The 18,245-nt window shown below is 31.5% G+C and overlaps 1 protein-coding gene and 1 pseudogene across 8 annotated transcripts in view; one reads left to right on the forward strand and one right to left on the reverse strand.

Moving 5' to 3' along the window:
* The window catches only part of Fbxw7 (F-box and WD repeat domain containing 7), a 186,768-nt gene that overhangs the window by 123,608 nt on the left and 44,915 nt on the right, over positions 1–18,245 (reverse strand). For 3 of the 8 annotated variants that reach the window (XM_048813521.1, XM_015484478.2, XM_015484476.2), the window contains one exon: positions 1,385–1,432. The exons of 2 other annotated variants lie outside the window; for them this stretch is intronic. The gene's annotated coding sequence lies outside the window, so the exon portion shown is untranslated. Of the gene's footprint in view, positions 1–1,384; positions 1,433–3,565; positions 3,634–18,245 lie in introns of those variants that run through there. 3 more of the 8 variants (XM_048813520.1, XM_048813526.1, XM_048813523.1) reach the window with 2 other exon arrangements.
* LOC107141113 lies at positions 4,442–5,007 on the forward strand (annotated as a pseudogene).

Consider the following 18,245-nt stretch of genomic DNA (forward strand, 5'->3'; position numbering starts at 1 on the left):
GTGTGGAGGTGTGAAGGTGTGAGGACATGACAAGAGTGATGAAAACATCCTAAGCTTATGTAGTAGTAATGATCCTACAAGTCTGAATATACTAAACTATCACTGAATTGTACACTCAGGGAAGAATTTTCTAGCATGTGAACTGTTATCTCAAAAAAAAAAAAAAGTCACTCAAAATTAATAAAGTTGCAAAAATGAAATGTGAGTCATAAGTATATGTAATACAAAGACAACTGATTCCCTCTAACTGAAATATATGCATCAATAGGGAAAAATGACAATAAGTCATTTTTATACTTAATACGTGCCCGGAAATCAGTTACTACATTTTAAAGTAGTAGAAATCTGCTTAACAATTTACAACATCATTTGCTCCTAAAAATGTTATACTTATTTTATAAATACATAGTAAACATAATAGTATAATTGTTGAATACTTAAGCATCCACAATGATTATTATGGTTTTAGAAACAATATTTGGTCAAATATGTATTATTGCAAAACACATTAAAAAATAATAAAAGAAACCAATACTTATCCTTAAATATTTCTTCGTATACATACAATTATAATCTCTTTTAGCTAATCAAATAAACCTATTTATCTCTAAAACTCTTTTGACTATATTAAAAACAACCTCAAACTATGACACAATATTATCCAATGTCTCAGCACTTTCTTCCTGTCTTTGAAATATATTTCATCACTTTAAAATCTATCAAGATTAACTAACGCATTATTGCGTCTATATAATCATCATAGCACATAAATCTAAAACACTTTTAGTTGAAATAAAACATGCTGAGATTAACCAATCTTTAGTAAAAAATTAAGTAGTAAAAGCTTTATCTAATAAAATCCTAAATTTATGAGATGCTTTACTATAGGCCCATAAAATTTTTCATATTTTAATCCTGGAACAAAGAAATTGGGATAATCTAGACAGGAAACAGCATAAGGCCTGACAACATTAATGGTTGGTACACTGCAGCAAATGGGACCTAATAAACAAAACAATGGATGGCAAAAGAAAAAATCCATACTAGTTTTGGCAACTAAAGGAGAACTACTACAAAATCCCAAGAAGGGAAAATCCTGTTTCATTCATAAAGTATTACCACTCCTTACCCACTAGAACTATTTCTTTTCAGGACTTCCTAATATTTAGGCTGCACACCAAAAGAATGTTCTGGATACAACATGTAGAAAGAATCAGAAGCAGATCAGAAAAGGCATAGAGAAAAAAATTCTAGAACCCAGTTAAAAATTAAAAGCAATATAATTTATAATTGTAATTTAACACTGGTTATTGTAAATGTCCTTATATTGCGTGCATAAATTTAACTAAAATTCAAAGTGTATAACATGGAGTTCAATACTTACCAATTACTTAGATAGCCTTTTAAAAATCTTGCTGATGGTAGAAATTCCCTAAATAAAAAAATAAATAAATAAGTGAGAAATATTTTTTCAACTTCAGAATTATACCTACTCTGTAAAATCTACCCAAGAATTCCATTTAATATTTGGGTTATTTCTTTATGTATAACACTATAAAACCCAAAGCATATGCTGAAACTTGAGCATATAATAAAATTTTTATATACAAATTTTTCATAATTTTAAAAATAATTTAAATTTCATATGCAACATATGGAAAAGCTGATTATCAAGACACTGGCAGCATTTACTAGAACACAGAAAGAATGAGCTCTATCACAAATAAGACATAAATAATTAAAAAATCAAGGGAACAGTATACTAATAACTTCTTAGAGTATCAGTCATATGTTCAATTCTTTCTAACACTGAATACACACTGTCATATTCTGGTACCTGGCGAGACCTTTTAAGTAACACCTAAACAATGTAACAATAAGTTCTACAAAGCAGAGCCAATGAAATGATAAAATATTTTATAAACTCATTGTGATTTCATCAAAAGGTCAAAATGAGGAAGCATTTTAAAATCCTTTCTGTGTTAATAGGTAAACAAAATACCTTGTCCATAATAAAAAGAAACATGTAAAGTGGCAAATGAATTTACTATTATAAAAGTTAGATGTAAATAATTTCATAATAAACTTTGAATACAAATCTTTTCAATCAAGTCTCAAGTCAAATTAATCAAAATTTAAGAATAAAGGTACTACAAAATATTTATGGAACTCTAAGTGTTTGCCAAACACTTTACTCTGAACTGAAAAAAAACTTGTACAGACTTTTTTCTGAACACTTCATTCCTTATAGACTAAGTCATCTGCTTAAATATAGCAGCTGCATTTGACTGCACATCCCAATGTTTTTAAACCACCATTATGTCTCCTCAAAAACAAAACACAGCAAGTAAGGCAGAACATAATGTTATGAAATAAAACTGCCTCTTTCAGAGTCAGGAAAAAAAAAACTGTTTAAAATTTCCTTTTAAAGAATCACCAGAATAACAATCATCTATCTTAATAGAAAATGTTACATTACTAGAAACTGCAGTACCACATATAAAAATAAAAATGTTTTCTTGAGTAAGCCTGATAGATTTCCTATGACTACTTCTGCTAAAACCAGAATCTATCAAATCAACATCTATCCACAGACCATGGACAAAGGGAAAAGAAAAAGAGAGCTAAACATAAAATTGTAAAGCTGCTAAACGATGACAAGAGAACACTGTCACAACTTTGAGCTGGGCAAGGATTTCTTAAACAGGACACAGATAAACAAACTAGATTTCATTACAACTAGGAAGTATCTTTTTAAAAAATAAAAATACAAGCTACAGAGTAGGATAAAATATTAGCAATATACGTGTCCAACAAAGGACTCATCCAAAACATATTATGACAGTTTAAAATCAACAAGAAAAAGACCACTCAAGGGCTGGGGATATAGCTTAAAGGTTGCTTGCTTATCATAAGGCCCTGGATTCAATCCTAAATACCACAATAAAGAAAAGAACAAAAACACAAACATTATTAAGATACCCAAAAGATCAAACAAAACTTCAAAAAAAAGATCATGAGAAAAAATGCTAAATATTACTGATCATTAGAAAAATACAGATTAACCTCACAATGATATATACTATCACCCACAATTTTTTTTATCTAAAAACCCGACAATAACAACTATAAGCAACAATATGCAGCAACTCACATTCTCAAAAACTAGAGCAGAAAAGTAAAATGGATCAAACAGAGAATGTTGGGAAGTACCTACTGAGACTGAAAATATAATTCCTAAAGACCAAGCAATACCACTCTCCTAGTTATACATGCCCACAAAAAGATATGTTCAAGAATTATCACATCAGCATTATTTTAAGAGCCCAAAACTGTATATAATCCAAACATCTAACAGCATTAGGATGGAGAAATAAACCACAGTATATTCATACAATGGAATCCTAAACTACAGTGAAAATGCCACATGTCAAAAACTCAGTGTCAAAGAAGCCAGTGCAAAGAAGAAAAAAAAAAAGCCACATACTATCTGATCTATTCTTATAAAATTCAACAATAAACCAAACATATCTCTGTTTATAAAGTAGGAAGAGTAATTAATTACCTTTCTTGTGAAGGAATTATTGACTGGGACAGGACACAGGGAGACTTCTGAGAAGTTGATACCTTGATCTGGGTTGGGGTTAAAAAATTGTGTTCACTTTGTAAAAGTACATCAACATAGAAAAGTTCACTTATACTTTTCTGTATGCATATAATGCTTCAATGTCTTTAAAATTAAAAAAAAAGACCAAAAATTACTTCTCAATAACTCTAGGCCATCACACTAATAATATGTAACTCACTAATTCGAAAATCTCAAAATTTCTTAACAATGTATTCCAATTTATTTCTATTGATTACACAAAAGGTAATTTAAATATGGCTGGTCATTTTATACTAGAAAGTTTAAAAGCAGTTTCAATGCAAATATAAATTTTGCCAGCAAAGGATTCCTTATGATTTTCTATCACTGGTTGAGTTGTCCCCTATCTGAAATGCTTGGGATCAGGAGCATTTCAGATTTCATAGTTTTTCAGATTGTGAAGTATCTGCATTAACTTTACCACATGAACATTCCTAACCCCAAAATCCAAAATCCAAATACTCTAGCATTTCAGATTTCATATTTTCCAACTGGAGATGTTCAACCTGTAATAATACAGAAAACTATATATTTTTCTAATGCTTGTCCTAAACAAACTCAAGTTAAATTTATAGATACGTGATTTTGCACAAATATTTTTAAATCATTAATAGCTAGCTTGAACACTGGTTTCAAAAGCAACCAGATAGCCAAGCCAGGCATTCATAAAAACACTAAAGCAAACTTACTAGACACTATTGTTTAGAAAATCTAAGACTTTTTGATTGCTTCCAGTCTCCCACTATTTGCCACCTTGAGCCCCTACTTGTGTGCCTAATCTTAGGTGGTCTACCTATGACACCCCTGAGCAACAACCTTGGTATTCCAGGTGACCCCCATTTTCACTCTGACAAGATTAAAGAAGTTATCATGAGCCAGGAAAAATTTGCCAAACTGCTGGCACAAGTACACACTGGTTGGAAAGGAACTGCTTGCAGAAGGAAGGTGGTTCATTGAACCAAGATTAAAAAAAATAATAATAAAAATTAAAAAGCTTCAGTTGTCTTTAAAGAAGTTAAGGGTAAACAGTATCCTCTCTGGTATAAAAGAGGTGAACATGTTTACAAACCAAGGAACAATGATCCACTTTAACAACCTTCAAGTTCAGGCATCTCTGGCAGAAAACACCTTCATATCACAGGCCATGCAAAGATAAAAGCAGCTGTCAGAACTGCTACTCAACATCTTAAACCAGCTTGGTGCAGAAAGTCTGACTGAATTAAGGAGACTGACTGAAGCACTGCCCCAACAATCTAGGGATGGAAGAGCACTACTCGCTACTGGAGAGGAGGAGGGGCGGGGGCGGGGAGGAAGTTTCAGATCTTGTATAGAATTTTAATGAGATTCTAAAAATGAAGTAAACTGATTGGAGTCAACTTCAGAAGACCAATAAAACTTGAAGAAGTTACTGGGAGCTGCTATTTTATACTACAACTGTTTTTTAAAATTGTTTATGATATGAATCTGATAAAATCTAGATCTCTAACATTTTTAAGCCCAAGCCCCTTGAACACTGCAGTTCTTTTCAGCTTTCGTTTATACCATTTATTCTATGCAGCTAATTAAGCTGAAAAAAGCCTGGTAATAATGCTTGAAACAAAGGTTAATGGAGTTCTTTGACTAGTTTAAAAAAAAAAAATGAAGACTTAGATTTTTTTTAGACCATACCTTTTCAAGAAAAGTGTTCTACATCTATTGAAAAATAAAAAGCCTTGCAAATAAGTCTTCTTATAAACATAAAATTTTTGTTGATATTTACAATGGTACCTATGTAAAAAACATAAAAAGTTCCATTTCTTCTTATCTACCTTTTCAATTATACTGACCTAATCACTATTTCTTTTTAATCTAACAAACTTCTATTCTTTTGTCTAAATTAAGTAATTTGATTAATCTTCTATTAGATTTAAATAAGGATTTGTGACTTATTACAACAACCTGTTTGTCTTTGGCTGACAGATATTTTTTGTTGTTTTTGTTGAGTCTATAACAAAATTCAGGAAGGAGAGGAGGGTGGCCTAAAGTCCGGAAAGGTCAGTTCTCTTAATAATTCCCAGAGGCTAGAAATTTGGTTTCCCCTCAGATTAGCACCCCTTCATGGGGTCAAACCTCATTTGGTATCAAAACCTCACAAGAACTTTCCTGAGTCTTGGGGTTTGTTATCTATATGAATCTAGCTTGATAGAGAGCTCCTTTCCTAACATGCAACAGCCAGAAATCGTAAAGTTCCTGAATAAAAAAAGGCCAGCAATCCAGTTAGTCCTGAGACACAGTGAACAAAAGAAAAACCACTGCCAAACTAATTTTTTTTTTAATCAGTCTAACTCCACATCCCACCCAAGCATGAAACATGCTTCTTTAAGGTTCTTAACTTTCTAAAAGATTTGTTTTTACCACAAATAAAATAAAGTAACCAACATGGGCAATCTTTGAACAAGTACTAATATTAAAGGTACTCAAGAACAAAAAGGGGGAAATCCCTTCTTTATGAGAAGTTTGTCTTATCTTCCTAAAAGAGAAGAACCAACTTACTGAATGTAAAGGAAACTTCCCCAGAGAATGTATTTCTTTAAAATAAAAAAATTTTAAAAATTAAAAAAAAAAAAGACTAGAAGGACTAGGATCATGGTTCATGATTTAAAGTCCACTTTGAAGCCAAGAGTGACTAAATGAAGTCAAGACAACAGGTCCCATCCCATACCTAAATAGTCCACAGAATCAGATATGGGTTTATTAAGAGAAATTACCTAATTTTATGATTTCTAATAATGATAAAAATACCAGAGAAGACTAAAAGGATGTAAGCAAAGCAATCTTCCCCTAAAACAAAAGAACCACAATGAATTCAATGATTACACCCTGTTCATCAAGCAATAAATCTAATGAAGACTGTTTATGAATTATGATCACATAAATACTATTTTAAAATCTAGCAACTTTAACAGGTATTATGTTACAGTTTACAGAAATAAATTCTGATGCGCTATTGCACAGGCAGGTAAAGTTAACAATAGAATATACTGTTATTTTCAAAAAAGTTAAAAAAATATTTTGAATGTTTCCACCACAAAGAAACAGTAAATGTTTGAAAAGGTAGATATGCTTACCTGATTTGAACATTATATAATATATACACATACATGTATCAAAATATTACATGATACCCCATAAATATTTACACTTTTTATGTGTTAAATTTTTTTAAATTAATAATAAAAAGAATTTAAATCTAGCATCTTTGAATGGTGTTCATAATTTATTTTCTTAAGAGACTGCTATTTTTTGTTGTTTTCAATTTTAAGTTTTTTGAAGCTACACTGGTAAATATAAAAGAAGGGAGTCCAACTCATGAAGAGTTCTGGCCACTAAAAATATTAAATGGAAAACTCCAGAAATTAATAATTTATAATTTTTTTAAATTTTTATGTGGTGCTGAGGATCGAACCCGGGCCCCACCCGCGCTAGGCGAGCGCTATGCGGCTGAGCCACAATCCCAGCCCCTAATAATTTATAATTTTTAAATTGCAAGTCATTGAGATGGGTGATGAAATCTCAAACCCCATTCTTCCTGAAATGTGAATCATCCCTCTTTTCAGAGTATCCATCCTGTGTACACTTCTGCCCATTAATCACTAAGCAGCCATTCCAGTTATCAGATGGACCAAAGAACTGGTATCCCCGTGCTTATTTCCAAATAACACCTTATTTTACTTAATAATGGAAGCAAACCCTAAAGTAGTGGTACTGGCAATTCAGGTATACCATAGTAAAGCCATAAAGTGCTTCCTTTATGTAAAAAGGTGAAAATTCTTAACTTTTAGGGGAAAAAAAACAATACAGAGAATTCAGTACTATCTGAGCTTTCACATATCCACTGGAGGTCTTGGAATGTTTTCCCTGTGGATAAGAGGGACATATTACAGTTACATGGAGATCCGATCTTGAATTACCTGGGAGAAACATTAAAAACTGCTTCTCAAATTACCCATCACCCATTTGATTTAGTCTACTTACAATATTTCATAAATCAATCCAGTACAAACAAACCAATGGTTTACTTCTACCTTACACAGAATTGAATTTCATTATTTTATATCCTTCAAATGTCTTTTAAAAATCTCATGCCATAACAAATTTTTGTAAAAGATGTAAATTTTCACTTAAAAAAAAAAAAACATGCAGCATTTCTATTTCTTTAACAAAGAAGGCACAGCATTTGGTGTTTATCCCCAAGCATCTGGCTTGATTGCTATAAAACCGCAAAGGAATGCTTACACAGTACCTCAATTTGAAAGGAATTCCTCAACTTTCTCATAGACAATCCAGCAAATTAAAAAGTAAACTCATGGTACTTTTAAAAAATATCTGATTTGTTCCAATTGTCCGAACAGTAACAACAACAACAACAAAATCAACATAAGTTATCTGCATTTCTACATAATTACATTCATAGAGTTTTGCTCTCATGTTTTCTCTGACACTTCCACAAACCTTAAAACTGTATCTAAATTCCTCACAGTTCTCACCAATTGCAAATTTTCAAAAGTACTTCAAAAGTCTGTGATTTACATCTTCTGCCACATTCATATTCCTTAAATTAATTCAAGCCCCAGCTGATCACTAATTTACTACAATAAAATACTGGATGAGTTCTAATCCCCTTCCCCCCCAAAAAATGACCTTTATCTAGAAACATAAACTGCTGTCCACCTTGATATTAACAGGTTCTGTAATAAATTAAATCTTTATGGAGTCCTAATATCTCACATAATCTCTTAAGATTACACTATTCAAATTAAATTAACAAAAAACAAAACTGAGTAAACATATTAACTCTTAAATCCTGTACTACAAAATTCAACACATACTGTTCTAAAGAACAGAAGAGTTCTACAAAATCAAATCCATCTTTACTATTTAACAAACACAGCAGAGGGATGAAGAGCCTATAGAAATTTATTTGAAATAATAGTTAGTAAAAGGCAACCACAGAACCAAATATAATTATGCCCTGCATTAAAATGTTTTGGTCAAGAAGAGATCATATGTATAAAGGTGGTCTCACAAGATCATCAGAGAGCTAAGAAATTCCTAATGCCTAATAACACTGTAGCAGTCTTAGTGGTGTAGCACAACACATTACTTAGGTTTGTGGTAATGTTGGTGTAAACAAACCTTACTGTGCTGCCATGCTAGTAGCAGCCTTGTGTATTTTATGTTTGTACCAAGAGGCCAAATTCAATGACTGACCTCTAACATCTAGGTTTGTGAAGTACACACTATCACATTCGCACAATAATGAAACCTGCTACTGCTGGATATTTCAGAACATATCCGTCATTAAGCAATGGATTACTGCATTCTAAATCCAAGTACCCTTAGAAATTACCCCACTGGCTACAAAGCAATTAGGATATAAGGTCTAGCTTATAAGAAAATTAAAAATTTTTCTCTTTCCATTCAAAAACAAATTATTCCTACCATATAATAGACATTCTCTCCAAGTACACATAAAACATTCACCTAAATAAAATAAGCCTTAACTCATTTAAAAGAATTGAAATAATACAAAATATATTATCTGCTTACAATGGAATTAAGCTAAAAATGAGTGACAGAAAATTAACTGAAAAATATGAAATATGGGAATTCAACAACACATCTAAACAACCTGTAAATCAAAAAAGTCTCAAGGGAAATTAGAAAATATTTTTAACTAACTGAAGAAAACAATTACAAATTACGGAAATATATAAGATGCAGTCTCAGCAGTTCTTAGAGGGAAATTAATAGCCTTAAATGCCTATATTAAAAAAAGGAAAAGAAAAATAGCACCAAATCAGTTAAGTGCCCACCTTAAGAAAGTGTACAAGACCAATGCAAACTCAAAACAAGCAGTAGGAAGGCAATAATAAAGAGTAGAAATCAACGGATTAAGGCGGAACTACAAGAAGAAAGAAAGAGAGGGGGGAGGGAGGGAGGGAAAAAGAAAGAGGGGGGAGGGAGGAAGGGAGAAAAATAAAGGAAGGAAGGAAGAAAGAAAAGAAAAAATTAATAAATACAAAAGCTAGTTCTTTACATTCATAGAGTTATGCTCCCATGTTTTCTCTGACATTTCCACAAACCTTAAAACTGTATCTAAATAAACTTGATAGAAAACCTTCTAGGCAGACTAACCAACTCATAAAACAAGAGAGTAAAATAAGACAAATTGTCAACATGAGGACTGAAAGCAGAAATATCACTGAAGACCTTAGAAACATTAATAATTAAGGAATACTTTATGACTACAAATATATGAAGTAAATCATTTCATCCTGAAAGATACAAACTGCTAACACTTAAGAAAAGTCAGATAATATGAATTGTCATATATGTGTATATATATAAATTATCCTATTTTAGACACATATATACATATATGAAAACAAATGTGTAGTTAAAAACATTTCAAAAAAGAAATATGCTCCAATGGTTTCACAGCAAATGCTACAAAACATTCAGGAAAAAAATATCAATTAAACATAATCTCTCTCCAAAAATAGAATAGTTCTCAACTCAAAATAGCAAAAAAAAAAAAAAAAAAAAAAAAAAANTTCTACCTTACACAGAATTGAATTTCATTATTTTATATCCTTCAAATGTCTTTTAAAAATCTCATGCCATAACAAATTTTTGTAAAAGATGTAAATTTTCACTTAAAAAAAAAAAAACATGATATTATAAGTAAACATCAGAAAATAATCCCTTATGAACATATACAAAAACCCTCAACAAAATATAAGCAAATCTAATTCAACAATATAGAAAATGAATAATAGATATCTCATAGCCAAGTACGGTTTAACAAAGGAATACAGAGCTGGTTCAACATTTGAAAATCAAACAACGTAATAGATTGCATTAACAACCTAAATAAGAAAACTACATTTCAAGCTGCAGAAGAGACATTAGACAAAATCCAACATCCATTCCTGATTAAAAATACTCAGGAAAGTAGGAATAAAATTTAAAAATTTCCTTATTCCAAGTCATGATGACCTACAAAGAAAATCGAAAGAAAAAAGTCGTAGAACTAATATATAGTTTTGACAGGTCATGAGATACAATAAAATTCATTGTATTTTTATATACTAGCAATGAGTTGGTACATCAAAAATTTTTATGTATGCATGCATGCATGAATATGTAACAACAAATTCCATTGATACATACTGCAATAATAAAAAATGTGGGGGAAAATTTAAATGCAGTAGCAGCTACAGGAAATCAAAAATAAAGAAATACTTATGTATATACCTATAAAATATGTTTAGAATTTGTAGGCTAAAAACTATTAAACTAATGATAATAATCAAAGACCAAAAAAATGGAGAAATAGATTCAGAGATTGAAAGGCTATCTATTGTTACAATATCAGTTCTCTTCAGATTGATATGTAGAATAAAACCCAATAAAAATGCAAGAGGAACATAGTCAACCCTCTGTAAAAGGGGAATAGAGAGAGGGGTCTGGTTCCAGGTGCAACCCCAATGGATACCAAAATCCACAGATGCTCGGCTCTCTCATAAATAGTACAGTATTCGCAGCACCATTAGCTTTCCATTACTTTTAATGCCCAATACAATATAAAAAGTTGTGATTCGGTATTGTTTAGGGAATAATGACATGAAAAAATTTTGCATATGGTTCAGTACAGACTAATTTTTCTTCTAAATATTTTTGATATGAAATTGGTTATATCCACAGATGGGGGGGGCCTGTGGATACAAAGGACCAATTATTTTTTAATTATCAACAAGCTGATTTTTAAATTTACATGGAAAAACAAAGGGAATAGAATATTCAAAACAATTTACGAAAAGAAAAAATTAGGGAAATTAACACGAATTTCAGTAATAACCAGAAAGCTAAATTATTCAAGACAATGATATATTAAGCAAAACAACAGACAGTAGTTCAATAAACAGAATTAATCCAGGAATACTTACAAATTTATGACCAAAGTATTGGTCAAAGATTTTTGACCAAAGTACAAAGGTAATTCAATGAGGGATGATAGTATTTTCAAGAAAGAGTGTTAAAACAACTGGATATCCATAAACAAAAATAATGAATTTGAACTCTACCTCATGAGTTACACAAATAGAAATGTAAGGTAGATCACAAATCTAAATGTGAAACATAAAATAATAAAATGCCTAAGAAAACAAAGGAAAAATCTACAATATGCAGTAAGGCAAAGTTTGTAAAACAATTCATAAGAGAAAAAAATTAATAGCTTCTTTAAAATTAGAAATGTTAGCTTTGTTAAAGAGACCTAAAGTGAAAAGACAGATCACAGGCTGAAAAAAATATATTTGCAATCACATTTCTGACAAAATACTTTACCCAGAATCAAGTAAGAACTCTAAACAATAATAAAGCAAACAAATTGGTACTTCACTGTCCTAAGACAGACAAATTAGAACTGTGTCCTCATGGGGAATATTGCCAGAAGACAATATAGAAATGAGTAGAAAATACCATTAGGAAATAATTCTCTGTGATACTCCAAAGTTTCTGTACCACTTTGAAGTAAGAAACTCACTGACTTGTGCTCTGCACTCTTAGGATATTTTCCTAGTAAACAACCTTGAAAGAAGAGACAGCATCTCTCTCTACAGCAAAGAACAACATTCTTACCTCCTTTTATAAACCATTCAGGTTCTCAAGACAAGGATTCCTCTCCTGTTACGCAATGTACAATGAGTCCTATGGCTCTACTCACACTGCTATATGGGAACTGGGGCACAGGAAACTGGCCCCCAAACAGCTAATATGTACTCTTAGCCACTGCTATCACTTGCTGTAAATAACAAATTATCCTTCAGTTTCAACTCAGGAGGCCCATGTCTTCTACCAGCATCCATTAACAATGGCTGAAACATTTATTAAGCTTGCAAAAAAAGTGCAAAAATCTCAAGACTCTTCAGAGTTCTTACCAATGGAACTCTAAATTCCAAATAAAAAGTATACAATCAATATTGAAAAAAGATTCCAAAAAAAAAGCTATTTGGAAGAATATTAGCAGTCACCTCTGCTAATATTAGTCAGAATTATCACCTCTGTCACCAGTGATGCTCGCTGTTTCCCTTTTCCCTTTACCCTCTCTGAATACATCATATGGTGGTGGGGGCTGAGGTAGAGCAGTGTAGCGCTTGCCTAGCGCGTGTGAGGCCCTGGGTTTGATCCTCAGCACCACATAAAAATAAATAAATAAAACGAAATAAATAAATAAATATCATGTACACTGTAAACCTTACAGAACCAAGTGAAAATGCCTCAATGCAACTGCAGTTAATGATCGAAAATAGATACAATAAAAGTACTTGAAAGGAGAGATATTAAACTAGAATAAAGGAAAATAAGAAAATAAAATAAGCCCCCCAACGCTCAACCACTATATATTTATATTTTGAATTTCTGAAATGTCATCACAGCATTGCCCAGTTTTGCTTATATTTTTACTTCTTTAGGGTGTTCTTAAAGTTGATCAGGTCAGTAAGAATCTACTGTGTTATATTACTTGTCTTGTTGATCTCGTGTTATGTCTATAACTTAAGAAACAAACAACCTTTTCAAATTTGATTTGTTTCTATAGGACTAAAAGGACAAAGTTTTTCTTTTTAATCTACAAATTCAAATATCTAACTTTGTGTAACATAACATGAAATAGAAAGAATGACTACAAGATTTTTTTCCTCTAATGTATTTGATTAAAAATCATTCCCCCCACAATAAAAAATTAAAAAATAAAAAAAATAAAAAAAATAAAAAATAAAATCATTCCTAATATTGTTTTTCATTTATACAGCTATAACATTTCCAAGCGCCTAAGACTTTTCTTTTGGACAGGGAATGGGAGGAATGCCAGAAATTGAACCCAGCGGTACTTAAACCACTGAGCCACATCCCCAGACCTTTTTTTTTTTTTAAATTTTGAGATAGGGTCTCATGAAGTCCTTAGGGCCTCCCTAAGTTGCCAAGGCTGATTTTTGAATTTGCAGTCCTCCTTTCTCAGCCTCCTGAAATGCTAGGATTACAGACATGCATCATGAGGCACATAAGACTTTTAACACAGATTCAAAGAAAGAGCAAGAAATCAGCAAAGTTAAGTTTTTCTAGTACACTGGAAAGATTTTTCACAAGTAACATTAAAAAAAAGAAAAACAACAACAGTACTTTTAAAAAGTATTTTAAGTATACAACTCAGTGGCATTAAATACAAGCACAATGTTGTACAACTATCACCACTATTTGTTTCCAAAATTTTTTCATCATTCCAAAAAGAAACTATCCCATTAAGCAATTACTTCCCATTCTTCTCCTGTCCCTGGTAAACTCTATTCTCTGGCTTTATAAATGTGCTTACTCTAGGTACCTCACATAAGTACCTAGAGTACTTATACTCTAGATATAAATACTATATACCACCATCATTTGTTCTTTTCTATCTAGTTTATTTCACTTAGCATAATGTTTTCAAAGTTCCTCTGTGCTGCAGCTTTAACAAAATTCCATTTCTTTTTAAGGCTGAATAATATTCCACTGTTTTTATATGCCACATTTATTTTTCATTTGTTCATAGATATTTGGGTTATTTCCATCTTTTGATTATTGTGAATATGCTGCTATGAACACTGGCCTGAATTTCTGCTTTCAATTATTTTAGGAACACATTTATAAGTAGAATTTCAAATGATTTGGTCATTAAAGTGGCAAACCTTTTTACATAGCAGATATAATTTTTCTATGTTCCCATCAGCAAGGCATGAACGTTCCAATTTTCTCTGCATACTCACCAACACTTGTTATTTTCCATGTATTTTATAATAGCCAAGTGATCTCTCATGGTGGTTTTGATTTCTACTTCCCTAATGGCTAATGTTGCTGTGCCTCATTATGTGTTTGTTAGCCATTTTCTGAAGACATCACAACTGGATTAATTTTGTTGTTGCTGCTGTTGAACACGTACTTTAAGTTGGAAAAAGAAAATTAAAGGAATAGAATGCTCTCCAAGATAAAAACCTCACAATAATGTAGTTAACCTAGTCACTGCTATTCTCTAATTAAAGGTCTAAAATAAGGCTTAAAAGCAGTAACCTAATAAACAATAAACAAAGTAGTAGTAAATCTGGTTATATAGCTATTAAATATACTAGAATGTGGTACTGGTGACGGTGGGAGTCCTTTTAAGCAAGCTACTTTAGAAGACAGTTATGCATAATCTTTCATGAACTGAAATGTGCTGCTTAGAAATGTAAATAACAAATATATGTTTTATATATACTAATTTTATCACAGACTACTTTAAGAGTGAAACGTATCTTTTAAAACAGCCTATTAACAAATGTAATAAACCGCTGGATAAGACAACTAACCAAAAGAAAGGAAAGAAGGAAGAAAGGAGGGAAGGAAGGAAAAGAAAGATAATTTTTAAGTTGTATTTTAAGATATCTTAGGGGACAGTTGAGAAAACTTGAATATTTAATGTATTCAAGTTTTCTCAACTGTCCCCTAAGATATCTTTTTTTCTTTGAGCTTTGAGAATAAGTAAATCCAAGAGCAAATCAAAATGTATGCCTTACATTTGGATTTTACATCTCTTTGGTCTCTCCCACCCTAAAATAGTCCTATACAAAGATTTGTTTTTATTAAGACATTGATACACTGAGGACAAGACAGCCAGTTTTCTTAAAAGAATGTCCCACACATCCTAGACTTGTCTCATTGTTTCCCAGAGTATGATCTGACAATTCCCTTTGTTTCCCAGAAACAACAGATAAGTTTGGAAATCTAAATGGATTCAGGATTAACATATTGGGCAAGAATACTGCAAAGGTTACTTCATTCTACATTACATCATAAGAATGTGGTACTCAGGTTGTGCCACTGGAAGAGCTGATGACTTGTTTCAAGTAAGAACCTTATATATAGACTCTATTGTAAAAGCACTTTTTTCCCTTTTGTAATAACAAAAGATTAGTGGGATGATAATTAAGCATTATGTGTAAATATCCTGCTCCCAATAGTTTTTCACCCTAAGGTTTTGGCATCCTTTGATGTTTCTGACTAGATTATTTCTTTGGAGTTAATACTTTTTTAGTTTTACATTGCTTCTCAAATCTACAGAGAAGGGTTTTCTTTTTTGTTATTCTGGAATCAAGGATTGTTTTTTCAATTCGGTTATCAATTGTACTCATTCCTTACTGATGCTCAGGTTATTCCAGATTTGACCAGTGGGAATTCCTTTGGGTTGGTTCTTACACTGTAATCCATCTATTTTTGAGCAATTCCTTGTTTTCTTGCTTCCTGTGTGGCCCCAAGAACTGCAATTATCTATTTTTCTGTAAATCTTGGATCCTTTCACTGGGGAATAGTACTTAAAGATCAACATGTGGATACTGAGTGTAACTGTTACTATGGAGATTGTTCACATTTCGAAACTTTTATGGTAGACAGAATTAGGGAAGATGGATAGATGGATACAGATATTCATATTTTCAATTAATTTGATAGTTGAAGATTTTTCTTGGTGCCTTTTATCCTATATTTGTCTGTATTCTCTTAAAACAAAACTTTGATTCCTAGTAATATTAAAAGATTAAATTAAATTCCTTATCTTATACAATATATGAAATGGTTTCAGAAATACCATAAACAATAGAGCTACTATGTTGAGTAAATGAGACCACATTTTACCAATCACCCTATGTTTTCATTAATAATATGATTTGAAGATTTGCCAACACAAAACAAACACAACACAAAAACCTTATTCTTTTTAATCAGTGTGTTCATTCTCTAAATTATGGATGTACAATCCACTTAACTATATCCCTACTCTTGGACAGTCATACTTCTTTTAACTTTCTCTTTATGCAAATTAATGCTACAATTAACATACATACTTCTTTGTGCATCCCTGTATACTATAATAGGATTCATATGTATTCTTTGAGTTGTCTTTATTCATAACCCATTTTTCTAATTTTTGTTAATTTGTGGAAGCTCTTTATCATGTTTCTTCTCTCAGAAGTTTGTTACATTTTAATGGATTTGAATCTGTTTCTCTTATTAGCTATATGGTTCTTTATGTCAAAAAACAAAATAAACTCTTGCTATGTGTATGTGTGTGTACGTGTGTGTGTATGTGTGTGTGAGTGTGTGTACAATTTCCTTTTCACTAATTATCTGCACTCTTTCTGGACTCTATTTTGCATCACTACTGCTCTATAGAGGATTTTTTCTTATAATAAAAATAGATTACACAAAATGAAAAATAAAGATACACATAAAATAAATCTACTGGCAAACGTCAAATTTTTTTTAATATTAAAATGCTCAGATGCAAATATTCCTCCGGATACCAGATTAATGTGAAAAAAAAGCATAAAGCCCAACTAAACAAATGGAAAAAAGAAACCATGGATTCTGGTTAAATTAAGCATAGTAATAACAATTTTAAAAAATCAAAATTCTAAAGATCTAGAAAAAGAAAGACAAAGTTGTGCTAATAATATACCTTAGGATAAGGAAGGCTTTTTAGGCATTACAAGCTGATGTATAAATAAGTCTTGCCCTTGATAAGTACACTCCGGACTAACTTCTGGGAGGTATCCCAGACACTGAGAAACTGAGAAAGTATTCACAGAGGCATATGAAGAGCCAACATACCTTAGGACGATACTTCTCACAACATTCCAGTTTAGTACTTATAGCAAAACAAAACAAACCACAACTACCAAAAAAAAAAAGGAGGGGGGTAAAAGTTATAAACATAACTCTATCCCACCACATGGCACCCGTCCCCCCACACCTCCATTTAACCTGCAACAACAAAGAGCACACAACTAAAATAGCCAACATGAAGACCAAAGTTCTAATATTTTTGTCAAAATATCAGCTTTTATATTGGGAACTGAAAATAGTATGTGATCTTTTAAATATTAAATATGACAACAGTGGACATTTATGATAACTGCTAAATAATTCTGGTGTCTTCCTTCATAATTAAAAGAAATAATCTTTTTAAATTACTGTTTCATTCTTTTTAGTGTTCATTTTACAATTTTTGATTATTAAGATCCTTTTTACTACCTTTAAGAATAGCTTTACAAATGACGAAAATCTACATATACATGAGAAAATTTTCCTGAGGTGTCAGAACTGAAACTTTAGCCCTAAAGAAGAAAAAACACACGTCAATATATATATCCATGTCATGGTAAGTTTATGTCTTTAAGAGAAATATACAGCAGATTCCAAACTTTTCCATTAGATAACCCTATTATATAACTAGAAAGTTGTACAAATGTAAATATTTGAGAATATGGCCAGGGAAAAAAATCTTGACTGGACAGTTCTGTAGTCTTTTAAAGTCTCTACTCCTACAATTCCTCTATCAACTATTTTCATATGGAAAATATTCAATGAACATTCAGTTTTACCAATCTCCTTCTAAAATACAGATATTAAAAATAAGCATAACATCAAAACAAACAACTAAAATTATTTAAACCAAGTTCCCAGGTGTAAATGAGACATTTGTATATGC

Source organism: Marmota marmota, unplaced genomic scaffold (genome assembly GCF_001458135.2).
Source record: "Marmota marmota marmota unplaced genomic scaffold, marMar, whole genome shotgun sequence".
In the NCBI taxonomy this organism is placed as follows: Eukaryota; Metazoa; Chordata; class Mammalia; order Rodentia; family Sciuridae; genus Marmota; species Marmota marmota.